Raw genomic sequence first — 26,503 nt, 5'->3', positions numbered from 1 at the left:
AGTGCTTACCCCCTCTTGAGCAGGTGAATGCCTCCTCATCCTTCCACCTTCTTAAATGCCATTTTTCTCAGGAATGCTTTCCCTTTCACCTTTGACAAGCCAGGCACAGTTCTAGGCATTGGGAATACAACCACCCCAAGACAAAATCCCTGCCCTCCACAAGATTATATTCTAGTGGGAAAGAAAGATAATAAACAATTAGGTACGCTTTTCAGATGGTGGTAATAAAAGCATCAAATCATAATATGAATCATTTTATTACTAGAAGAAATAAATTATTAGAAGACATGATTTATATTTTTTTCATTGTTTACAAAGAATTGTTTCAATAATATATCAAAGGCACTTATTTTGATATTTGTAAAATATATGCTATAAAGTATGATACATACATGTATATATTTACATAACAGGGGATATTAAAATTTAGTTCTGGAATGTTGTTTCCGTTTGTATCGTTTGGAAAATATGACTCAGGCGTGTTCCCCCAATCAAAAAACAAAATAAGGAGTTCCCATTGTGGCTCAGTGGGTTAAGAACACGACGTAGTGTCTGTGAGGATTCAGGTTCAATCCCTAGCCTCCCTCAGTGGGTTAAGGAGCTGGCATTGCTGCAAGCTGCGGCGTAGGTCAGAGATGCAGCTTGGATCTGGTGTTGCCATGGCTGTGGTATAGACCTGCAGCTGCAGTTCCGACTTGACCTCTAGCCCGGGAACTTCCATATGCCACAGGTGAAGCCGTAAAAAAGAAAAAATAAAATAAATAAAATAAAGTAAAGAACACTGACATTGCTCGCATGAACACACATCCCTCAACACTGAAAAGCAGAGCCCATCAGAGGCCACGGGTTCATACACCTATATGTACACAAAGATGCAGTAGACTCCAAACAATACACACACACTTAGACAGTCATAAACACACAGAGACACCCCCCCAGCAGCCCACCCTGCCTCCTGAAGGTGTGATTACTGAGGTGGCAATTCTCCCCCCTCCTACGTCATCATTATTCAGAAGATAATCAGCAGCTGGGATGGCAATAGGGGCCCTGAGTTCCCCCCTATTCCCACCAGAGTGACCCAGTAATCTGACTCCCATAGAGGCTGAGGTTAAATTAAAATAAAGGGAGATCAGAGTTCCTATCGTGGCTCATCAGGTAAAGAACCTGACTAGTATTCATGAGGATGCAGGTTCGATCCCTGGCCTTGCTCAGCGGGTTAAGGATCCGGCGTTGCCATGAGCTGTGGTGTAGGCCGGCAGCTGCAGCTCCAATTCGACCCCTAGCCTGGGAACCTCCATATGCCATGAGTGTGGCCCTAAAAAGACAAAATAAATAAATAAATAAATAAAGATCAACATACCTTGTGATTTTGGGGGGAGGGGGGTCACTCTACATGGACCTCTGCTCAGCCCCCAAGCCCAGCATCGCACCCAATACCCACCCACTCCCAGTGCAAACCACCCCACTCACAGCGCAGACCCTCAGGGCATATACTCTACCCACACTCCACTTAATCCACATCCTCACGTCCCTGAACTCACACTCACGAAGCACACACTCCCACACAAGCCTGTCCCCCTTGCACTGAGATGCAGGTCAGCTACCAGGCTTCTTGGGAGATGGGAATATCGGGTGTAAACCTGGACTCCCCACCCCTCCACACCCACACATATCCGGGGCCCATGCCCTGCCCTCTCTCCTCAACACTGCCTGAAAGTTGTGACTCACTGCTCTCACACCCAGAGCCACCCATGCAGGACCAAGCCAGCCTCCAAGCCTCCCCATCGTCCAGTGGCACCTGACCCACCAGCCACACTGCCCAGGAGTGTCCAAGGAGAGGCAAAGGGCAAGGTCCCTCCTGAGTAGGCTGGGCAAGTCACAGGATCCAAGGTGACGTCAGGGAACTCGGGACATCAGGAGCCCAGGGAACGGTGACCTCTGAGCAGAGGGCACAGCTGGCTGCCCTGGTCCACGTGGGCCTGGTGCCCTGGGGCCCAGCTGACCGTGGCCACAGGTGAATGCAGGGCAGTGGGGCAGCCCGCAGAGGAGCCTGTCCCGCTGCCACTGGACTTGGAGAAGCATCGGGGATGTCCTTCCACCCTCGTAGTCAGGCTTGACTCCCAGGCACCCCTGGAAGTAACAGCAGTGCCACGGAGCTGATCGAAGGGGTCACATCGGAAAGTCTCTGGAAGGAGAGAGGCAGGCACCCTTCGAGAACATCTTCCCTGCTCTCTGACCCCCTGGTTCCCAGAGAGAACCAGCCGCTGGCAAGCCACAAGGAGAACACGCCAGAATGGTTCAGGCACGGACTTCCCGTGTGGCTCACAACAGAATGGTTCAGGCCTTTCTGCGGGAATAGAACAGACCTGAGATTCTGTGATTCTACCGCTTGGGGCAGGGGTATACAGACGAGAAAGGAAATGGAGAGAAGCTGCCCTCTTCCAGTCCCCATTCCCCTGAGATGCCACCTCGCCCACCCAGGCCCTGTCCCAGCCCAGCCCCAGGCTTCCCCGAAAGACTGAGAACCAGCCGTTTTCTTTCCGAGAAGCCCTTTTCAGAAAGGCCACCAAGACCCAGCTGCACAGCAGGATGTTGGAGACCAGAACTAAAAGCATCAGGAAGATGCAGCAGGAGAAACTAAGGGAAGAGTAAGGAGGGACTGCCTGGTCAACAAAAGACAATTTAATTCTGTTAGCAGATACTGAGATCCTGCTGTACCGCACAGGGATGCATGCCCAATCACTTGTGATGGAACAGGATGGAGGATAGTGTGAGAAAAAGAATTGTATATATATGTGTGTAGCTGGGTCACTTTGCTGTACAGCGGAAATTGGCAGAACATTGTAAACCAACTATAACAAAAATAATAATAATAAAATTTTTGAAAAAGCAAAGGGCATAGGAGATCCAGTTCTGCACTGGGTACCGTGCGAGGTGCTGGGACTCTACAAAGATGCTCTCTGCCCTCTAAGAGCTGAAACTATAATGAAGTAATAGTAACAGCCAGTTCCTATATAATGTTTATGACATGCTAAGCCCTAATCTCCAGGCTTTATATGTCATTTGATTCTCATAACCAGTCTTCTAAACAAGATACTGGGTTTTTTTGTCTTTTTTTTTTTTTTTTCTGTCTTTTAGGGCCGCACCCGCAGCATATGGAAATTCCCAGGCTAGGGGTCAAATCGGAGCTGTAGCCACCAGCCTACACCGCAGCCACAGCAACACCAGATCCAAGCCACATCTGCGACGTACACCACAGCTCACAGCAACACTGGATCCTTAACCCACTGAGTGAAGCCAGGGATTGAACCTGTGTCCTCATGGATACCAGCTGGGTTCATTACTGCAGAGCCACAACGGGAACTCCACAATGTACCATTTTTACTCCCTCTCAAAGATAGCAAAGAAATTGAGGCAGAGAAGGGTTAAGTAACTTGCCCAAGGCAGCAGAGCCTATAGGGGAAGATTTGAACTGAGCACCCTGGCTCCAGAGTCCATGCCATCTTGCTCTCCTGCTCCCCCCTCTGCTACAGCAGCAGCCGGCCAACTCCCCCCCATGATGGGTGGGCCCTCATCCCGCCCACACACCCCCAGCCTGCATGGTATAGCCGCAGTAGAAGACAGTTTGGCAGCTCCTCAAAACATTAAAAATAGACCGGCCATATGATCCAGCAATCCCACTTCTGGGTAAATACCCAAAGAATGGAAAGCAGGGTCTTGAAGAGATATTTATACACCCGTGTTCATAGCAGCATAATTCACAGTAGTTAAAATATGGAAGCAACACAAGGGTATGTGGGATGGATGGATGAATGAATAAGCAAAATGTGGGATTTACATACAAAGGAATATTATTCAGCCTGAAAAAGAAAGGAAATTCGAAAGGATGCTACAACTGGCATACACCCGAAGGATATTTTACTAAGTGAAATAAGCCAGTCGTGGCATTCCCGTCATGGCTCAGTGGTTAGCGAATCTGACTAGGAATCAGGAGGTTGTGGGTTCGATCCCTGGCCTTGCTCAGCAGGTTGAGGATCCGGCATTGCCATGAGCTGTGGTGTAGGTTGCAGACGCGGCTCGGATCTCGTGTTGCTGTGGCTCTGGCGGAGGTCGGCAGCTACAGCTCCGATTCGACCCCTAGCGTGGGAACCTCCATATGCCGCGGAAGCAGCCCAAGAAATGGCAAAAAAGACAAAAAAAAAAAAAGAAAGAAAGAAGCCAGTCACAAAAAAAGACAAATACCTTATGAGTCCACTTGTGTGAGGTATTTGGGGTAGTAAAAATCCTAGAGACAGACAGTAGAATGGCGGATAATGGAGAGTTGTTCATGGGTCCTGAGTTTCAGTTGGAAAAGACAGAAGTTCTAGAAATGGATAGCGATGATAGTTGCATAACAATGTAAATGTGCTGGAGTTCCCATCGTAGCTCAGCAGAAATGAATCCGACTAAGAACCATGAGGTTGTGGGTTCGATCTCCGGCCTCGCTCAGTGGGTTAAGGATCTGATGTTGCCATGAGCTGTGGTGTAGGTTGTAGAGGCAGTTCAGATCTGGCATGACGGTGGCTGCGGTATTGGCCAGCAGCTACAGCTCCAATTCAACCCTTAGCCTAGGAATTTCTATATGCCACAGGTGCAGCCCTAAAAGAAAGAAAGGAAGGAAGGAAGGAAGGAAGGAAGGAAGGAAGGAAGGAAGGAAGGAAGGAAGGGAGGGAGGGAGGGAGGGAGGGAGGGAGGGAGGAAGAAAGAAAGAAAGAAAGAAAGAAAGAAAGAAAGAAAGAGAAAGAAAGAAAGAAAGAAAGAAAAGAAACAACATAAATGTGCTTAATGCCACTGACCTGTACACTTTAAAATGGTTAAGTCACTGCATTTTACACTACGTGTATCTTACCACACAAAAAAACAGTGAAATACAAGAACTAGCGGTGAAGAGTAATTTCAGAGCCAGCCAGGGTGAGAGGAGAAAGTTTCTGGAGGTGGGGACAGCACAGAGGTCACAGAGGAAGAAACTGCCAAGAGGGAAACTGAGGGTGGGCGAGGGACGAGCTGGCCCTTGCCACCAAACCTCTCTGTGTTCTTTCACCTCCTCTCCTAAGGCCTCAGTTTTCTCATCTGTCTAATGGGGCTGAAAACCCTGCTCTGCCAAACCCATGGGCAGTTGCGTGTGCAAAGGGCTTGAGAAAGGATATGCCAAGAGCAGGTGGTATTGGAGAGGGATGACAACTGCTGAAAGCCACAGTCAGGAATCAGGTGAACGCTGTTAGAGTGACACATCCAGAAGTTTCCTCAAGAGCTCTGTGTATCAGAAGTAGGAAAGGAGCAAGCGTTTAAGATGGAACCTTCCCAGAGGTGGAGACAGGCCTTTCCACTGGGCTTTACTATAAGGGTCATTTGGTCCATCCCTCTGCCTGCTCCAGGCCTGTGCCGCTCCATGAGCCCCTCAGAGCCCCTGCCTCTCGCCCTGGGGAGCCCCCAGAGCTACAGGGAAGCCACTGCCACTTGCAGCCACGGAGCTCAAGGCTGTGACAAGTGGCTCCAGGCTGGCTGAGCACAGGGTCACTAGGTTCTCGCCAGGGGAGGAAGAGAAGGAGAGATATGCGCTGGATGGGTAAATGTAAAAGCTTCCCGGAGGGCTGGCTGAGCCCGCCTGGCAGGGGAGCAGCAGAGCCCACCACCCGCAGCGGCAAAAAGCACGGAACTTTGATACAACCCGGGTCAGGGCTCAGGCCCTACTCTGCCCCTTGCTTTCTGTGTGATCATGAGCCATTACATAAGCTCCCCTGGCTTTCTTCTCCACTCTGGTAAAAATGGGGGTGACACTTGCACCCCTCTCGTGAGGCTGTGATAAAGAGAACAGGTGAATCTAAACACTGAGCCCAGGGACCCACAAAGTCATCTTTATTATTACTTGTTACTCTGTGTCCCATGCGAATCAGAGATGGAGAACGGAAGGACAGGAGGTGTTGCTGGCTCGGGATGGGGCGATGCTGGGCCCTCACAGCTGTGGCACGTGAGTGACACTGGGTGGGGGTGAGGGGCCCAGGGTCCTGACCTCCTAAAGTCTCAGACAAGCCCCTCCTGCTGATTTGATTAGAAGCATCCACCCGCCTCAACCCATGGGAATCCCAAGCCTGTCGGATTTTTTTCTCTCCCCCAAATCACTTTCCTGTCAGTACCGGGGGGCAGCAACCTGGACTTTATCCTCCCTTTGGGGCTGACAAGTTTCCCGGGCTGTTTGCCCTTAAAGACCCAGGTCCCTCTTCACGGCCCATGCTAGCCAGAAGGGGAGGCAGCCCTGAGAAAGCATGTTCCAAGGAGGCATCATCCTTCCCCTGCAGGTCTCTTCCCAGCAGCACCCCCCAACCCTGCCACTGGGGCCACCCCTCGGTCCCCACCTCCTATCCATCCCCACACAACTGACATCTGGGTCTGTTGGTGACCCACCAGGTAATCATTAGCCCAGGGAGAGGTGCTGGCCCTTTAAGGTTGCTCTGGGAAAGGATGACAAAATCACCCCACTGGACTTTGTGCCCTGAGGCCTTGGTGGAAAACAAGGCCTGGGAGCTATGTGCAGCCTGCTCAGGCAGGCCCACGGCCGGGCGCTCCAGCCTGGAGAGTGGCTTCTCCTGAACCCTCTCCTTCTCCTTCTCTCCTTCTGATAAGCTTGCCCTCCCCGCGAAGATGGGAGCCCGGCTGCTCACGCAGTTCTCCCAGAGTCACGCTCCCAAAGATGGGCATCCTTCGGCCCAAATTGTTAGGCTTGGTTCATAGCCCACCTCTTTCCAAGAGGTGTCTCAGCCTGGCCCATCCTTTCAATGTCTGTCTGTCACTGTGTGGAAGGGGAGCCCATCTGTGCCCGGGTCCCAGCCCAGAGCCCCAGGTGCTGGCCCAGCAAAGGCACTGGCCGAGGGAGGACAAGGGCCGGGGCATGGGGCGGGATCTAGGGGAGAGAGCACGGGGAGGGAGTCAGAACACAGGTTCTGAACCCAGCTTTGCCCTGAGTCACTGCGGGGCATGGGGGGTGTCTCTGCTCATCTCTGAGCCCAGCATGTCTGCCTGCAAGTGATGGCCTTCTCACGGCCAGCCGGTGCCTGTGGCTCTGCAGCCCTCAGTGGTGATGATGGAGCAGGGGTGCTGATGCAGAGCGGGAGGATCTCCAGCCTCCTCCTCCCTGTGAACCGCAGGTGGGCGACAGGCATACCTGGGCCTAACTGAAATGGGCAAAACTCTCTTAAACAGCTACATCAGGGAGTTCCTGTTGTGGCTCATCATATTAAGAACCCCACCAGTACCCATGAGGATGCAGGTTCGATCCCTGGCTTCGTTCAGTGGGATAAGGATCTGGCATTGTCGTGAGCTGTGGTGTAGTTCACAGATGTGGCTTGGATCTGGTGTGACTGTGGCTGTGGCGTGGGCTGGCAGCTCCGATTAGACTCCTAGCCTGGGAACCTCCATATGCTGCGGGTGCGGCCCTAAAAAGACGAAAGATCAAAAAAAAAAAGGGTAAAACATCAGCCCTGCTCACAGGGGCCGCCCCAGCTTTGAGTGATGATGTGCAGGTTGGGCCAGGACAGGCCCAAAAGCTCTTCCACCAAAAAGATGAGCTCGAGAAGGAATCTGGCCTTCCTGGCCCCACTTGGGGTTGTTTGTTTATTGGTTGGTTTTTTGTTTGTTTTTAAGGCCACAACCTATGGCATAGGGTGGTTCCCAGGCAAGGGGTCAAATTGGAGCCATAGACACCACAGCCTTCACCACAGCCACAGCACCCCCAGATCCGAGCCGCATCCTCGACCTATGCTACAGCTTGAGGCAACGCAGGACCCTTAACCTGCTGAGCAAGGCCAGGGATCGAACCCGCATCCTCATGGATACTAGTTGGGTTTTTAACCCACTGAGCCACAGTGGGAACTCCCCTGGCCCCACTTTGGCCCAGATCCCAAAGGCCAGTGGGTTGGTGAGCATCCCTGAGGGGCCACCCGGCAGAATTAGAGGACATGGCCAGCCTTTGCAGAGCTCACCTGTTCGCGGAGGTGCCCCTCTGAAATAACCTAAGAGCCACAGCAAGAGAAATCAGGGCCAGATGGACAGACCAAAAATAGGAATGGGAGGATAATAGAACGGGGTGGAAGTAATCCCAGGAGGCTTCCTAGAGGAGGTGAGTTTTGAACTACAACCCGTCCATTCATCGATCCCATTGAAGTAGACACTATTCAAAGCCAGGCCCTGAGGACACAATAGTCAATGAGCACAATCCTTACCTCAAGGAGCTTACAGCCTCCCTGGGAAGGCGGCATCCAAACTCAGGTGACACTGTGGTCCGAGATGTGACCCAAGATAGACAGACCATGCATCAGAAACTGGAGGAACGGGGAACCTCCTGGGAAGGTCAGTGGTGAGGAAATACCCCCCAAAGTCTGATCAGTGCCTCTGAGCTTCTAAGAGAGCAAGAGACGCAGGTAATGAGAGGAGGAACTTTGTCAGGTAACAGGTACCCAGCAGGTAAACAAGGTTGTTTCTCCAGGTTCTTGGTGACCTCACCTTTGACCAACAGTTTCCTGGCACTGGCTCAGGCTGCCAAGGGGGACAGAGGGGGAGGAAGAGGAGGGTAAATAGCAGGTGAGGCCAAAGGTGGCTCTGGAAGGCAAGGGGCACATTCCAAAAAGTCTCCCCAGCCTGAGGCCTGCAGCAAAGCCCAAAGTCCGAGAGCAAACCCACACCTGCATTCCAGCCACCCGAAGAAGCTATAAATACCTGCGAACCCACCAGAAAGGATGCTTTGGGCATTCCTCCCCTCCCCCACCCCACAGCTCAGTTCCCCGAAATGCAGCCTTCTCCAGGAGGCCTTCTGGATTGGCTGGAAGGAGCCAAGGATTCCCATCAGGACACAAGCACCTCCTCCTCTTGTCCCCTCAGCCCAAATGGGCCGGTGTGGTGGGAGGGCCCTTGAGGCCTTGCTGTGGGCGACCCTCCTGGGCGGTGCAAGGAAGCCCTGCAATTTCTCTGCCAGCCTCCGGGTTGAGGGCCCACTCTGCCCCTCACAGGCTGTGTGACTTTGGGCAAGTCACCAAACCTCACCAAACCTGTTTGCTGATCCGGAAAATCGGGATGCTGATAGGGAACCCCTTCCCAGGGCTTCTGGGAAGAGTAAATGAGAGAACATATATGGAAGAAAATTAAGCACTACTGTTCTAAAGGCTGGATGTCACTTCTAATGGCACTGGTGAGGACACTGAGGTCCAGAAAAGATCTGAAAAAGTGAAAGGTTGGGGTCCTCTCCCCTCCTCTGCTCTCTCCTTCCACTCATCTTATCTTAGCCTGGCCTTCTCAACACGGCTGCCTCAGCTTTAGGGGCACAGGTTCCTCAGAGAAAGTAATGAAAGCAAGGACTTCTTCCCCCTAAAATGCATCCGTCAATGTACCCTCAAGTCTTGGAGTTCCCAGTGTGGCTCAGCAGGTTAAGAACCCAATGTAGGAGTTCCTGTCGTGGCGCAGTGGTTAACGAATCCGACTAGGAACCATGAGGTTGCAGGTTCGGTCCCTGCCCTTGCTCAGTGGGTTAACGATCCGGCGTTGCCGTGAGCTGTGGTGTAGGTTGCAGATGCGGCTCGGATCTGGCGTTGCTGTGGCTCTGGCATAGGCCCCGGGGTTCAGCTCCAATAGACCCCTAGCCTGGGAACCTCCATATGCCGCGGGAGCGGCCCAAAGAAATAGCAAAAAAAAAAAAAGCCAAAAAAAAAAAAAAAAGAAAGAACCCAATGTAATCTCCATGAAGATGCAGGTTCCATTCCTGGCCTCACTCCACTGGGTTAAAGATCCGGTGTTGCCATGGCCATGGCATAGGCAGGCAGCTGCCACTCCAATTCAACCCTTAGCCTGGGAGCTTCCATAAGCTGTGGGTGTAGCCCTAAAAAGAAAAAGAAAAAAAAAAAAGAAGAAGAAGAAGAAAAAGAACATCGCCTCAAGTCTGTGCAAGCAATTGCAAGGGTTTCATTTCCCCAGATTGGAGATCCTGGGCCTGTGATAGCGCAGGAAGACAGAGGCCATCACAGTCCCCAGATCAAGCTTCCCATGGTCACAGCCCCAGGGATGCAGGAAATGACACAGGGTAAATCCTAAACTCTGGGGGACAAAACTCACCCAAGAGTCCCCCCAAGCCGACCCTCAAGGCCCCTGGAAAGAAACTCCTACCTGAGCCCCCCTCCAAACCACTCACCACCCCGGCCCTTCCCCCACCCATTCATTCCCTCTCAATCCACCAAAACCTCCTGAACTGATGAATTCCACTCTGGTCCTTGAAAGTCAAACAGAATCTTCAAGACCATCTGTGCAAAGCTCTTTATCTTTCCAGATGAGGAATATAGACAATGAAACTTGTATACCGACTTTTTTGAAGTCACCCAGATCATCAGTACAGGGGCCAGGCTGCATTAACCAACTCAGCCCCACAAGCAGGCGCCGAGGACCTACTGCGGGTTCTGTGCCCTGCTGGCAGGGGTGGGGCCGCCAAGAACTGATGAGTTGTAACTTGGTTGGCCAAGCAGGCCTAAAATCCTTGGAATGAGACTGCAAACAGGTTACCAGGCTCCTGATTGTGTAAGAGAGCTTGCAAAATCTCTAGAAGTTCAGCAAAGGCAGAGTTGGAGCATTCATCCAGTCGGCAAATATGTATTGAACCCCGAGCACTAGACGCGGGCGTACAGTGGCAAATCACCTGGACAGGGGTCCTGCTTTCCTGGAATCCTTGAGAGGGAGAAAGACAATAAACAAGTAAACAAATCAAATTAATCGAACTAGGGGTCGATACTAGGAAGAAAGCAAACAGGGTGATATTTGAACAGCTCCAGGATGGAATTTACATGGGGAGGGGGAGGTGTGCAAGGAAGGCTTCCTGGAGGAAGTGACATTGAGTTGAGTCCTGAGAGGTGAAGTGGAGGCATCCCCGTAAAGGTGTGGAGCCAGAATGTTCCAGAAGGAAGGAACAGCAAGAGCAAAGGCCCTAAGGCAGCCATGAATCTGATATGTTCAGGAAGAGTGAGGTCAGTGTGTGCAGGGGTGAAGGGCCCCCCTCGGGGAGGTGGAAGGGGGGATCAGGAGGTAGATGAGGAGGGCAGGCTTTATAGGCTGGGGAGGATTTAAGCAGAGGCAGCATGGTGCTGTGTGTGTGTGTGTGTGTGTGTGTGTGGTGTCAACCCTTATCCTAGCCGCTGGGAGGGACAAGAATAAGAGGGGCTGGAGGGGACCAAGGAAGCCACGGGGCCCGGGCCAGATGCTGGGGCACAGGGAGCAAGGGATGGAACTATTTTTGAAGTAAAACAGGCCCCCGGGGCTGCTGATGGCTTTGGAAGCAGGGGATAAAGCAAGAGTGCTGATCAAATACAGATGCCAAGCTTCAGCCCCGAGCATCAGTGGGGATGGCAGCAGCCTTTACAGCAACCAAGGGTTACAGGTTGTAGATCAGGGGAAAAGCTCAGTGTCCTTTGCTCACAAAACCTGTCCCGTTTGAATGTGCTGTATGACAGTGTGTCCATATGACCACAAAAGATAGAGCCTTTTCAAAATTTCAAAGGAGGCGGGGACGGATGGGGGAAGCAGAGGCCTCTGAAAATGGTGACAACGTCCAGAAGCCTATCAATCATGAGCAGAATTTCAAAATTGCTTTCGCTCTGGGTTTTCCACACACTGTGAGGCCGACAGCTAACCTCCCCCCTGGGGCCAAAGGAGAGCGGGCAGGGGCAGCGGGGCTGGCAGGGAGGCCTCGGGCCGGTGTTTGTGCTTCTTTAACTCTTGCTCACTCTCTCATCCCATCTCTACATTATGGGAACAGTGATCATTGGATTCTGATTTGTTTTTTCCTCCACACCTGGAAGTTCCCGGGCCAGGGATCAAACCCAGGCTGCAGCTGCCGGCCTACACCACAGCTGTAGAACGCCGGGTCCTTAATCCGCTGCGGGATCCAACCACAGCAGGAACTATGGATTTCGAGATTTTTTAAAAAATACAAGTTCCTTGGAGTTCCCCTTGTGGCTCAGCAGTAACGAACCCAACTAGTATCCATGGGGACGCAAGTTCAATCCCTGGCCTCACTCAGTGGGTTAAGGATTCTGCGTTTGCTGTGGCTGTGGTGTAGGCCAGCAGCTGCAGATCTGATTTGACCCCTAGCCTGGAAACTTCCATTTGGTGGAGGTGCAGCCCTAAAAAGACACATGCAAAAAAAGTTCCTTTTTATTGGAAGAAAGTATCAGCTAGAATCATATGCCAAACCACACTCTCAGTGCCATGTTCTGAGGGAAACATGAGCCTAGGTCCTGCAGCCAGAGCCCCCACTGGGGGCCTGGATTCGAGGGTGACACTGACCACCGCCCCTAAGCCCGCCCACTGCAAACCACAGAGGAAGATCAGGCAAATTCCTTCCTCCAGGGATTCTAGTTGGGAAACTCAGCCTCTTCCTCCAACTCTGTACCCCTCAAGGCCCCATGGAACACAAACCGAAGCCCTTGGGACCTGAACTAGCCTCAGTCTCGGGACCAGGCTGAGCCTGGCCCCTCCCCCAGACTTCTGCTGACCTTGGTCGCATCCTTTCTCTTTCTCCCCCCTCCCAATCCCTCCACATGGCCCTTCTTTCCTTCTGACTGGAGACCTCAGATGTTTTCCCTCCTGTGCTAGCCTAGCACTAGGTCACCTCCTCCAGGAAGCCCCCTGTGGTTAAGCCTGATGCCACCACCATCCACCTAGATGTAGGGTTTCTGGCCCTTCTTTCCTCTCTGCTCCATTCACTGATGTGTGATAACCCGGAAGTGTGTGTGTGTGTGTGTGTCTGGGTGGGTGTGTGTGTGTGTGTGTCTGGGTGTGTGTGAGGAACAAGCCTAGAAGAATACATCCCCTGCTCAGGCTGGGGAATCTTAAGAGGCCAGTGGACACCCTCCCATTCTTTTCCTCAAGAATCCTGCGTGGCTGTGCCTGTGGTGCAGGCTTGCAGCTGTAGCTCCACTGCCACTGCCCTGCTTTCTTACTCTCCCCGGGCTCTGCCTCAGGTCCCTTCAATTCAAATATCTACCAAGCACATATTCTGTGCCAGACAGATGCTGGGAAAGCACCAATGAGCAACCCAGACAAGCCCCCATCTCCCATGGAACTGGTACTCTGAACGGGGAGTCAGATTATAAACAGGGGGGTGGATGAGGGGTGGGGAGTAGGTAAGTTGCGGAGATGAAGAGAGAAGAGATCGCTAACAGGAATGGATCCTGTGGAGTTCCTGTCATGGCTCAGTGGTTAACATATCCAACTAGGAACCATGAGGTTACGGGTTCGATCCCTGGGCTTGCTCAGTGGGTTAAGGATCCGGCGTTGCCGTGAGCTGTGGTGTAGGTTGCAGACCGAGTTGCTGTGGCTCTGGCGTAGGCCGGTGGCTATAGCTCCAATTCGACCCCTAGCCTGGGGACCTCCATGTGCCGCAGAAGTGACCCTAGAAATGGAGAAAAAAAAAAAAAAAGACTGGATCCTGTTCACTCACTTGACAAACGGAATACCTATAATGCACTGGGTGCTGTACCAGGGATTTGAGATATATCAGCAATCAAAACAGACAAAGATACCTGTCCTTGTGGGACTTAAACCCTAGTGGGGGAGACAGACAAGACACCATGCACATAGTGAATAAATGCACTGAATCACGTGAGAACATTAGAACGTGGTTGGTGGTTAGGAAAAAAACAGAGAGTAGGGTAAGGGAGATGAGAATGTGGGAAGCATGTTGCCATTTTATTTTATTTTATTTTATTTTATTTTATTTTTGTCTTTTTTCAGGGCCGCACCTGTGGCACATGGAAGTTCCCAGGCTAAGGGTCAAATCCAAGCCAAGTCTATGACCTACACCACAGCTCATGGCAATGCTGGATCCTTAACCCACTGAGTGAGACCAGGGATTGAACGCACATCCTTATGGATACTAGTCAGGTTCGTTACTGCTGAGCCACAACGGGAACTCCAGCATGTTGCCATTTTAATTAGGACCCTCAGGGTAGTTATCCTTAAGAAGCTGATGTTTGAGCAAAAACTTGAAAAAGGTGAGAGAGTGAGTCCCGCAGATATCTGGAGAAAGAATGTTTCAGGTAGAGGAGAAAGGCCGTGCAAAGCCCCTGGGGCAGGAGCAGGCATGATGTATTGTAAGGAAGCCAGTGGGGTTAAAGCAGTGAGGGGGAGAGGAGCCGAAGCTGGAGTCAGGAAGGCCATCGGACTGGGGAGGGATCAGGTAGGACCTTGAAGGCCATTGGGAGGACTTTGATTTTCACTCTGAAGAAAATGAGGAACCACTGCAGGGATCTGAGCAAAAAATAACACCATCTGGGAGTTCCCCCTTGTGGCTCATTTCCCCCTTTTGGCTCAGTTCCCCCTTGTGGCTCCGACCAGTATCCATGAGGATGAGGGTTTGATCCCCTGCCTCGCTCAGTGGGTTAAGGATCCAGCCTTAAGGATCCACTGTGGTGTAGGTCACAGGCGCAGCTCGGATCCTGCGTGGCTGTGCCTGTGGTGCAGGCTTGCAGCTGTAGCTCCAATTCAACCCCTAGCCTAGAAATTTCCATATGCCGCAGGTGCGGCCCTAAAAAGCAAAAAGAAAGAAAGTGACACTATCTAACCCACCCTTTCCAGATTAAATGTTGTGATTGACAGAAAGTGATGGGGGTGCTATATTGATTTACTTATTTGTTTGTGTGTTTAGCTAATGAGGTCAGGGAAGTCTCTCTGGGGAGGCACATCTAAGCTGGGGGCTGAGAGGCAGCGCAGGGACACGCCCACCCTCCATTCCCCTCCTCTTCCTCAAACTGTCAACCAGGGCAAAGCCCTCTGCTATCCGACTCCCCACTCCCTCTCCTTTCAGCCCCCTCCCCCTCGTCCTCTTTCCCTCCCCCCTCCCCCACTCCCTTGTCAACCCCCCCCCCATCTTCCTCCTTCCCCTCACCAATTTTTGTCTCTAGCCTCAACCCATGGAGATAAGGGCCTCTCCCTTCCCCGGGTTCTTAGAAAACAGTTGTAAAAAGCAGAAGGAAGCCCGGCAGCAGGCCCTTGGCAGGAGGGAGGGCGACAGATTACAGTGTCTGGCGCTGGCCGCTCACCCTGTAATCAGCAGGGTGTCTCGGGTGGACAGGGACCCCAGGGCACGTGCCCACTGGGCCAGGCCTTCCCGGCCCCAGTCAGCCCCTCCCCAGGCCCCCACCGCAAGCCCGGAGGAAAGAGGGGGTGTCTTTTGGGCTTTGGCCTCAGCCTGGCCTTCAAGCCCTGCCAGGGGAGAGGCTCAGAGGAACCACGGAGCTTTCCATCCCAACCCCTCATTGCACAAAGGGTGGGACGGAGGCCCTGAGAAGACATTGTGCAGTTCTGGTCACACAGGAAGATTCAAACCCAGGACACTGTCCACACCCCAGACTGTCTCATCCTGCGGCCCAGGCCTTGGGCTCAAGAAGCAGGTGGAGGTTTTGGCATTCAGACCAAGAAGGCAGGGCCGTCACGGGTCATGGGCAGAGATTGCGCTCTAAGGGCAGGGCGGGGGGCGCACCGCTGGACAGCGGGCTCCCAACAACTGGGAAAACACTTCACATTGTGAAGGCCGCTTACCCCACAGCTCTGGGAGAGCAGGGATGGCTCGGCCCAGCTCTGCTCCCAACCCACCGGAGGGACGCTTGGCTGCCCAGTGGGCTAAAGGCTCGGGACAAAAGGAAGGTCAGCCCCATTCCGGAGGCCCAGGCTCCCAAGCCTGAACGGGAGCCCTTTGTCCTCTAGGATACAGGCCTCAGCCTCCTGAGTCTAGGATACAGATGTCAGCCTCCTGGGTCATCTGTCTGTCCAGGAACAGGCCCAGCGCTTCTTGGCTGTCACGTGCCATGCGTGGCTGTGGCCTCCAGCACCTGAGTCATCCATGACTCACCGCCCTCTGCCCTTGGTCTCAAGAGGGCCGGGCCAGGTGGACTTGGCATGGGGACGGTAAGACCTGTCTGGTATCCCTGGTCCAGGCCTGGCCCTCCCCCGGCCCCGCCCCTGCCCGGAGACACAGGATAGAGCTGGACATGCGCAAAGGACACCCTGTGAACACACCTCTGCTCCCAGAGGACCCGGAGCAGCTCCTGCCGGATCCTTCCCCTACACACACACACACACACACACACACACACTCCTTCATGGCGCCTTCACACTCACACACGTGCTGGGTGGCTCCACATGCCCCAGTCTCCAGCTGTCCCTTGGGCTCTGCTGTTACTCCTCATGAGACCTCAGGAAGGATTCTGCCCCCTCCTAGGCCTCAGGTTCCCCCTCTGACTCTGGCAGCCCTCAATCGCCAAGATCCCTTTGAGTCCACAATCTAAGGAGGCCCTTTTGTGAAGTGATGGCAGACCTGTGGTTAGCTGGTGAAGGGAGAGCAAGCAGGGTGATGGTGGCCCCAGCTGAGGGGGAAGTCGCCTTCCTGGTACCTTCCAGACCCTTCCACGCTTAAGGCTACAGACAAAGCACTGCAGAGGAAGAGATGGTGATGCCCTGGCAGGGTCGCCAGGGGCCCCTTGCAGCCACCCCCTCTCCAGGGGAAAGGCCTAGGAGGGAAACTTCCACAGGACTCCCCTCAGACAGGGGCTCCCTGAGGCAGGGCTGTGTCTCCCTTCAGACTGAGAACCCCATAGGTCAAGAGCTTTTGGTTCCGTCTTTTGTTCCAAACCAAATCTCCCCCTCCTCACATGAACCTGACCCAACTCCAAGGCCAGCTCCCCTTCTGTCTATTTTCCAATACGTGACTTGGACCCCAGCGTGACGGCACCCACAGAGATAGAGGCCAGCAGTGAGGTAACAATCTGAAGAGTGATCTTCCGTGTCTTTTGCATCTTCCACCTGTTTTACCTCAAATCATCCCAGGAATGTGGGTCACACCTAGATTGCATTCCCCAGAGGAAAGACAAGGCAGCGAGTTTTAGAAAGCCAGGGATTTGCAAGGACACACAGCAGCGGGTCCCTGGCCCCCCACCTTCCATCCATCGTGTCCACCCGCCCAGCCCCATACCTCCCGGTGAGGGCTGCCTCTCCCACCCCCAGGAATGGGTTAATGAGCACGAAGCTTCACAGGGTGGAGGGCAGTTGGGAAAGCTAGGGAGGGAGCAGAATTTCTCCATCTGGCCAGAGCTTCGGTTTCCCAATCCAGCGGGGCAGAGACAGGAGCCGGGCCGGCTGGGCACTGCTGGGCCAGGGATCCCAGCACCTTCTCCTGTTGTGTGGCCAGGGAACCAGACTGGCCCTGAGGCTCTCAGCCAGGAGAGGCCTGGTCCCTGGGGACAGGGGCCCAGGGCCCAGCTGAGGCAGGGCAGGAAGACAGAGCTACCATCTAAGAGGAGAAGGAAGAACCCCAGAGGGGAGGCTACCGGCGGGCCAAGCATCCATGAGGTGGAGGAGTAGCAGACATCCTCTTCTGGGTCTCCAGTCCCCCCTGCCACCCTTCTGTCACAGCTTCTAAGACATTGTCTTCCCGACATTTTTTTTTTTTTTTTTCTTTTTAGGGCCACACCTGAGGCACATGGACGTTCCCGGGCTAGGGGTTGAATTGGAGCTGCAGCTGCCGGCCTACGTCACAGCCACAGAAACAAGAGATCTGAGCCACAGCAATTTGGGATCTGAGCCTCATCTTTGACCTATACCGCAGCTTGTGGCAATGCTGGATCCTTAACCTACTGAGCAAAACCAGGGATCAAACCCACATCTTCACAAACACCATGTTAGGTTCTTAACCCACTGAGCCACAACGGGAACTCCTTGACATTTTTGTTTTACCCTAACCCATGTGAAAAAATATATCCTACTTGGAGCCCCCTAAACACCCATGCACACATACACACCCCAAGAGTTGCAAGAAACAATACCTACCCTCACTACATGCAAGCTTCTCCAAATATTTTCTACCCAATTCTTGTTCATATTTTAGAAAAGGTGTCATGCTGGTTGCAAACCACTCAACTGACCTCAGGAGCTACTGATAAATGATAGTTTGCAGCTTGGAAAAGTGTGCAAGCTCACCAGGCTGGATCCATCGCCATGGCACAGATGTGGACACTGAGGCCCAGAGGGAAACCCTAGCCTTCCCAAGGTCTGGTTGGTGACAGAGCCTCAGCCAGAGCTCAGGTGGCTCCCGGGGTAGATTTTTCACAGTAAGTTTCCAGAGCCTGGGGGACTTCTTGATATAGCTGCCTGCAAAAACAAAGCCTGGGGAGAAGGTTGCAGCTGGAAGATGAGAAGGATGTTTGCTGACCAGCAGACTCTGATAGAGTTCCCCCAGGTCACAGTGCTCAAGGCCAGGTTGAGCCCAGGAAAAGTTCAGCCTCAAGAGTCAGCCTCAGAGTTCCTGCTGTGGCTCAGCAGTAACGAACCTGGCTAGGATCCATGAGGATGAGGGTTCGATCCCTGGCCTCACTCAATGAGTTAAGCAACCGGCATTACTGTGAGCTGTGGTATAGGTCGCAGACGAGGCTCAGATCTGGCATTGCTGTGGCTGTGGTATAGGCTGGTGGCTACAGCTCTGATTCGACGCCTAGCCGGGGAACCTCCAAAAGATTCAGCCTCTAGTGCCTCCAGAGAAAGGTCCCAGCGGTGCGAGAGAGGGAGGCTCCCAGTCTGAGGGAGGAGACATAAAGGCCCTCCCTCAGGGAGCCCCCACTGGAAAAGGGGAGACCCTATCTCTGCTGCAGGCAGAAACCGAGGATGTATCCAGAAGGAGGGCCTGAATTCCACGTCTACGCTGGGAGCCTCACCAGCAAAGCAGCAAGAAGGGTGGGAGGAAGGAAGGAAACATCGAAGCCCCTAAAGGTATCACCTGCATGGAAGGGCCCCCCACTCCCCGCAGGCAGCCTTGCCAGGTTAAGTACAAGATGCCCAGTGACACTTGAATTTCAGATAAACAATGAAAATTTCATGGGGCAGCCTGTCTTTTCATTTGCTGTATCTGGCAACCAACCCGCCTCCAGGACTGTCCCTCCTCAGACCCAACTGGCCAAGCTGACCAGGGGTCCTAAGGACCATCTAGGACTAACGTGGGGGAGACTCAGGGGTAATGATCCAGGGGACCCCATCAACCTGCAGCAGGCAGTCTTCAGACCCACAGACACCCCCAGCTTGGGCAGCTGCCCCACCCCCGGCCATCCCCCCAACCCGAGGAGCATGGCTGCAATGGGGAAGGCGAGGAGCGGCCTCGGGGTGGGCACGTGGTGGTGGGCAAGGGAGCGAACGGCTTCCTTTGCCCCTTGTCTGCAGCCTCATCAGGACAGTCGAGATAAGAGAGTCTTCAGGGAAACTTCCTGTGAGACAAAGCCAACCGCTGGGCCTGATGCTCCCCTGGCCCCTGGAGGCCGTTTCTCTGAAGTCACGGGGCCTGGGGCAGGAGGGTTTTACCAGCCTCTAGCCACATTCCGCCCCCGACCCTTGCATCTCTTCTGCCTGCCTTCCTCCCTGCAGCCCCCAACCCTCCCCCCCACACCGTGTGGGCTTGTTGTGTGGCTGCCAGAGTCAGGCAGTGCCAAGGGTGTGGCTGAGGTGGCCGCAGTCAGAAGGTGAGGGGGCGAGCCCACCAGCTTCACCAGGAGGGCTTTCCCTGAGCTCTCGAAGCCTTTAAGAGCCAAAAACATCCCGCTTCCCAGACCCAGGAGGGGAGCGAAGCGTGGGGTCCCAGGCCCTGCCTGCACCTCGTTACTGAGAGGAGAGGAAAAGTTGTTTCTGCTTCCCCGTGGGTTTCTACACTGGCCATTTCCACACCCCACCAAGCAAAGGAATGAACCACCTAATGTGCTGGGCCATTTGGGGGTTCTACAGATCAGCCTCCAGGAAGCAAGCCCCGAGTGGCACCCCCATCCTCAGGGAGCACTCAGACTGACGAGGGAGAATCTGTCGGTGCCCTTAGGGACTCTAACCAGGTGACATGACTAATGTCCACGCACTCATTCATTCAAGTACGCTATTGCTTTAGCCCCTCTTAAGCGGAAATCACTTTATATTATCTAAGTGAATCCACATTAATGTCTGGAAGATGGGTGAGATTAGGCCCATTGGACAGATCCTGATAATGAGGCCCAGAGAGGTCAAGTCACTTGCCCAGAGTCACAGAGCCAGAAAACACGACCCATGTCAAAAGCACAGCCCAGCTCCCTCTGATCTCAACTGCCCTGTGCCCGGTCACACGGGCCACGGTAGCTGACGCTCTGGGGGCACTTACTACATGCCGGTCACCACCCTCTGTCCATCCACATTTCCCCAGGCCTCGGGTTTCTGAGGGTGCCCGTTTAAAAGACAACAACTGAGTCTCAAAAAGGTAACTTTGTCCGTAGGCACCTTTTTTTCTTTTTAGGGCCGCACCCATGGCATATGGAGGTTCCCAGGCCAGGAGTCGAATCAGAGCTATAGCTGCAAGCCTACACCACGGCCACAGCCACGCAGGATCCAAGCCACATCTGCAACCTACACCATAGCTCACAGCAATGCCGGATCCTTAACGCACTGAGCGAGGCCAGGGATCGAACCTGCATCCTCATGGATGCTCGTCAGATTCGCTTCTGCTGAGCCACAACGGGAACACCCTAAGACATGTTTTGAAGCTGTCAGAGTTGGGCCTGTGTTTGGGGGTTGGGTTTTGGACCCCAGGGACCCAGAATCAGCCCTCCGGGATTTGAACTCAGGCCGTCAGGCCAGGCTGGGCCAGAAGTGGCCCAGTGTTATCACTCCCGCGGCTGCCAGATAGCAGTTTATTAATAGCCACGAGGTGTTTATTATTGCTAAAGAATCAGCAGCTCCTGGAGGGGAGCTCGGGGTCATGGGACTCCAGCCAGGTCAGCCCCTCACCCCTCACTCCCGGGGGGCTCATCCTGAGAAGCCAGATCCCTCAGCTCGGCCCCACAGCCCCCACCCAGGGAACCCTTACCCAATCGGGCAGCCGCCCCATGACTGGGAGTGGTGACCCCTGTCACACTGGTAAGTGTGCAAGCCGTGTGGATGGACTCGTGCGGAAGGAGACCTGTGACCTGGCGTCTTACTCCGGGTGAGAGGAGGTGGCCAGGGTGTCAGCCAGGGCCTGGCCTTCCCCACAGTCCTCAGCCTCCAGCCGGCCCTGAATCCCGGCCCCCGCCATCCTCTCTCTTTCTCAGGCTGGATGGGCAGAACTGAAGATGGGGCAGTGGGACGAAAACCCTGGGGAGCAAAACAGAGACCTGGGGTGGGGGGTGGAGAGGTCCCCCACCAGAAGGAAGCCAAACACAAACAGATATGCAAGGGCCCATTTCCCCAGGAGACGGCAGCTTCCAGCTCTCTGAGCACCAGGAAAGGCATTCTTCTCCCCTCTCCCTTCATCCCAGAGGCCCCTCCCCATCCGTCCCTGCACCTCAGACCCTCCCCCCAAAGATCCTGGAGCCCTTCTGGGAGGGCTTCTGAGATGGACACTCCTGAGAGCCTGGCTTGCCTCACTCCTCCGTGGGGGAGTGAGGATGTGTGCTTGCAAAGATGGTATAAACCCAGGTCACGGTATTTTGGTTTAAACATTAAAAAGTGAGGAGGGGAAACAAAATAGCCAAATTATACTAAAGTAGGAGAAGAAAAAGGCATTGACGTGGAGACTAGAAATAACTACATAATTACAATGAGCACCGTGAGCACACCCTGCATACCAGGCACTGTCCCAGGTACTTTTGCACGTCGTCCACTTCCCTTCCTCCCCTCAAGCTCACAGTGCAGGTGCGTGTGTCCCCATTTTAGAGATGAGAATGTTGAGGCCCAGAGACATCACGGTGGCCAGCGGCAGAGCCAGGATTCCCACCCGGACCCGTCACCAGTTCTGGTGAGGCTTAGGGTAGCCCAGATCAGGCTCGGCAGAGGCTGCAGGCAGGGCGTTTGAGGAGAGGTCCCTTGGGGCTGGCCTGGCAAGCCATCACCCTGCCTCCTGGGACATTCAGCCCCAAGATGTCTGCATCAGCTGCAAACGGGGTGGGGAGTGGGCACACCGTGTCCCCCAGGCAGCCCGATGGAATGGGATTCTCAGAGGGGACAGGCAAAGCCCCAGGAGAGAGATCTGTGTTGGCATCTTCCCCACTTGGAGCCAGACCTAGGGACCATCAAGGGATGTGAGGCAACAACAGGGCCCAGCCAGCCTTGGCTCAGCACAGACACAGAGAGAATTCCGGTGGGGAAGGTCACCGTGTGCTGCTGGGGGGCGAGGTGAGGTTGCAGGTCCTGAAAAGGGCCAACCTCCCAAAGGCAAATGCAAATTTTTTTTTTTTTTTTTTTTTTTTTTTTTTTTGCCATCCCCAGGCCAGGGATTGAACCTGCACCATAACAGTGACCCAAACCACAGCAGTAACAATGCCAGATCCTTACCCTGCTGAGCCACCAGGGAACTCCCCCAATGCAAATCTGTTTCAGACATGGGCCCTCTGGTCCTGAAAAGACCCAGGCCCGGCCTTCCTTCCATGGGCACTGATGCCTGACAGGCCCTTTTCCTTTGAACCCCTGCTCCCCTCAGTCCCAGTGCATTCCCCTTTCTGAGTCACTCCCCTCCTCTGCAGATGTTCAGCCAGGCCCTATCTTCGCCTTGCGTTTTCCCTTTCCAGGCAGATTATAAATATTTACTGATTCCTTCCCTGCCCTCCCCTGTGCCCCATGTCCTGATGGATAATGTCCTGTGGATGTAGCTGAATTGTCTTCCTCCCAAGAACTCTGAGGCCAGCCTGGTCGGGCCTCCCAAGGGTCAGCTCGTCTGGCCCCCATCTTGCGGCTGGGGTGTGCCGAAGCCATCTCAGTTGATGAGAGCCCAGGCTGCACCAGGGCACAGCACACATGGCTACTATTTCCTAAAGGCTAGAGGATGGGAGGGAGGCAGGAAGGACAGGAAGGAGATGATTCCATAGGCTCATCCTTCAAATCTCTTGTGCTTCTCTCTCTGCCAGTTCATCATAGCCTCTAGCCTCTCTCCCTCATGCTGTAAGTCAGGCCCACTTTCTCTCGGCGAGACATCAATAAAACTGAGTGGCTCTCCTCATTCGGGAAATTCAGACAAGATTTTGTCCCGCCTTGCTTAGCCCTTGCCCTGGGTCTTCCCACCAGGAGAGATTGCTGTTCTCTGATTCATTTATAAAGATCCTTCTTGCCTTGAACTTTCCTCCACCCTGAATCCACCATGCACACGGTAAAGCCATATGGATAGGAAGGGACAGAGGTCCTGGCCCTGAAGAAATGACCACTTAGTTAGATGGTTCAGATATGACTGGAGGGTAACAACGACCCCAGAATATCATAGCTTGAAAAAACAGCCATATATTTACTCACAGCCCGGTACAGCTTTCCTTTCTGTGTTGTTCCAAGAATGGCTAGCTTGGGTTTGGAGAATCCCAACGGCCTCCCTCACAGGTCGTGGGCCCCTGCAGGGCCTGCCTGAGCCCCTCTCCTTCTCCCTCCATGGCCGCGCTCCCCAGCAGGGTAGTTGGACCTCCTCACAGCATGGAAGCTACCTTCCAAGTGGCGTGGGGAAAAAATGGAAACAGCGAGGCCCCTGAAGGCCGAGGCCTGAAAGTCCCAGCACATCTGCCACATCTTCTTAGTCAAAGCAAGTCAGAAGGCCAGCCCAGGAGTTCCCGTCGTGGTGCAGTGGTTAACAAATGTGACTAGGAACCATGAGGTTGCGGGTTCGGTCCCTGGCCTTGCTCAGTGGGTTAAGGATCCGGTGTTGCTGTGAGCTGTGGTGTAGGTCGCAGACGTGGCTCGGATCCTGCGTTGCTATGGCTCTGGCGTAGGCCGGTGGCTACAGCTCCGATTCGACCCCTAGCCTGGGAACCTCCATGTGCCATGGGAGCGGCCCAATAAGTAGCAAAAAGACAAAAAAAAAAAAAAAAAAAAAAAAAAAAAAGAAGAAGAAGAAGGCCAGCCCAGGAAGAGTTGACTCTATGTCTTGCCGCACGCAGGCACAGGGGCGGGAAGAGCCTTTGGCTGCCATATTTCCTCCCAGGCCACCATGATGGTGCTAACGTAGGAAACCGATCCCGAATCACCTAGTTCTGTGTGGGTCCATCCCGGCTCCTTGCAGGAGGAAGGAGCATAGGCTCGGCAGTTCCTTGGAGAAGCAAGTACTCCAAAGGCCTTTGGCGCTGAGGCCAGGGTAGGTTGCCCCTCAGGAAAAAGGGAAAGGGGCTCAGGCTGGGCAGAGCCTAGTTGAGAAGGCACAGTGCATTTCCAGGGACAGCACTGGCCAGACCAGACGGGAGGGTGCCAGTCCCACAGTGGGGAGAAAAGTGGGGACATGTTGGCACTGGGCCTTCCGAGGTCCTTTGGGAAGGCTGCAGGGGGTGTGTGACAGGTCTTATACAATCGGGGGACTCAGCCCGCTCATTTTATCCTCCTTTTCACCAGAGTCTATTTAAAGACTGTTTCTCTCTTCCAAGGCTGCATGTTGCAATCTCTTTCGTGCTTAGGTTTCGGATCTTCTACGGACGAGCCCTAGCCCCTGGAGACCTCTCTTGCCTTGCCTTGCCTTACCACATTTGGGGAAATCTGGATGTCAGCCCTGGGTTTGGCCACCACCACATCCTCCCCCTGTCCCACTTTTGTGCTGCCTGTTTGTATTCAGTCTAGACGATTCATTTTTCTTGGTTGATGTTCTGCCCTAGCCTGGGGCAACTGTGGTGAGGTGGAAGAGCCCTAGAAGTGGAGTCAGGCAAGCTGGTTTAAATTCTGGCTTGGCCACGGCCTGGCTGTGCGTCAATTCGGGCTAGTGATTTACCCTCTCTGAGCCTCATCGGCCAAGCGGCCATAATGAGCCCCATCTCCAGGGTGGCTAAGAGGAGGAGACAGGGACTGGCATGGCTGAAGAGGCCTCTTTTTCTAATCCCCACCAACGACTGAGTTCCCTTCTCTCCATCCAGCCCTGCTCATGTCCCCCCACCTGTTAACAAGGCCCTCAACCCTCCACTCCCACCAGGGCGGCCCCTCACCTACCTCCACAGTCTTGGGCTGAAATAAATCTTCAGTCGCCAGGCCTCAGTTTCAACAATGTCAGCCAGATAACAAGTGTTTATTGAGCATGTTCTATGTCTCAGGCACCATTCTAGGAGCTGGAGATATAACAATGAACAAAACACATAAAAGGCTCTGGCCTCGCATTGCTTGCATTCTAGTAGTGGGGGGAAGGCCCACAGTGGGGGGTAAAATTTAAAGCTACACTGTCCTAAATGGCAGTCACTAGTCCCGTGTACATGACAAGCACTTGAAATGTGGCTACTCCCTGGAGTTCCCTTCGTGGCTCCGTGGTTAACTAGGATCCACGAGGACGCCAGTTCGATCCCTGGCCTGGCTCAGTGGGTTGAGGATCCGACGTGGCCATGAGCTGTGGTGTAGGTCGCAGACACGGCTCAGATCTTGTGTCGCTGTGACTGTGGCGTAGGCCAGCAGCTGTAGCTCCAATTAGACTCCCAGCCTGGGAATCTCCATATGCCTCGGGTGCGGCCCTTAAAAAAGATAATTGTGGCTACTCCCAGTTGAATGTTCAATAGAAAAGCAAAATAGGAGTTCTCTTGTTGCGCAGCAGGTTAAGGATCTGGAGTTGTCACTGCAGCAGCACAGGTTCGATCCCCGGGCAGGGAACTGCCACATATTACAGGCATGACCAAAAAAAGAAAAAAAAAAAAATACGCATCAGATTTGAAGACAGTACCAAAAATAATGTAAAAACCTCTCATTAATCATTTTTATTTCGATTCAGCGTTGGAATGATATTTTAGATATGTTGGGGTTAAGTAAAATGTGTTATTATTAAATTAAATGTTACCTGTTTCTTTTATCTTTTAAAATCTGGCTCGGAGAACACTTGAAACTACATACGTGGTTCACATCATAGATCGTGGTTCACAGCGCTGTTCTAGAGTATGCTAGAAAATAGCCTGTTCTGTGGCGGTCGGGGGCGGGGGAGGTGAGTGAAAAGGAAGACCCCACGTGCAGAGTGAAGAAGGGGTTTCAACTGTAAATGCCATGGTCGAGGTGGCCTCGTTGAGAAGAGAACAAGACTTGAAGGGAAGAGGGTCACACAAGGCATGTCTGGAGAAAGACACTCCAGGAAGAGGGAGCAGCCTGTGCAAAGGCCCTGGGGTGAGAGCACGCCCACCATCTGAGGAACAGAGAAGCTAGTGTGGCTGGAGCCGACCAAGTGACATGGGGGTGCTGGCTGGAGGTCACTAAGTCGGGGAGATGGGGGCAGCACAGATGGTGCAGGGCCTTTTAAGGCCACCGTATGGACTTTGGCTTATTTCACCGAGTAAAACAGAGTCTGTGGGGGTTTGAGCCAAAAGGTGACATGATTCCGCTCACATTTTAACAGGCTCACCGTGCTGATGACAGTGCAGGTGAGAGGAGAATCCGGGAAGCCAGGTGGGAGGCTCAGGCAAATACCCACCCAGGATGGCAAGAGGCCCGACCTCACAGGGTGCTGGTGCGGATTCAGTGTTAACCAGTTAGAAGAGCCACA

The 26,503-nt window shown here is 53.5% G+C and overlaps 1 long non-coding RNA gene across 1 annotated transcript in view; it reads right to left on the bottom strand.

Moving 5' to 3' along the window:
* Window positions 1–2,306: 2,306 nt before the first annotated feature.
* The window catches only part of LOC146401553 (uncharacterized), an 838,561-nt gene continuing 814,364 nt past the window's right edge, over window positions 2,307–26,503 (bottom strand). Inside the window, exon 3 of the long non-coding RNA XR_014810211.1 lies at window positions 2,307–2,347. This is a non-coding gene — a long non-coding RNA (uncharacterized LOC146401553). The remainder of the gene's footprint in view (window positions 2,348–26,503) is intronic.

This window comes from Sus scrofa, chromosome 7 (genome assembly GCF_054392235.1).
Source record: "Sus scrofa isolate SSC_HxYL_T2T_F1_AM1 chromosome 7, Sscrofa_HxYL_maternal_Yorkshire_Landrace_v2.0, whole genome shotgun sequence".
In the NCBI taxonomy this organism is placed as follows: Eukaryota; Metazoa; Chordata; class Mammalia; order Artiodactyla; family Suidae; genus Sus; species Sus scrofa.
Note: the sequence above shows the minus strand (reverse complement) of the source record. Positions and strands in the feature narration are given on the sequence as shown.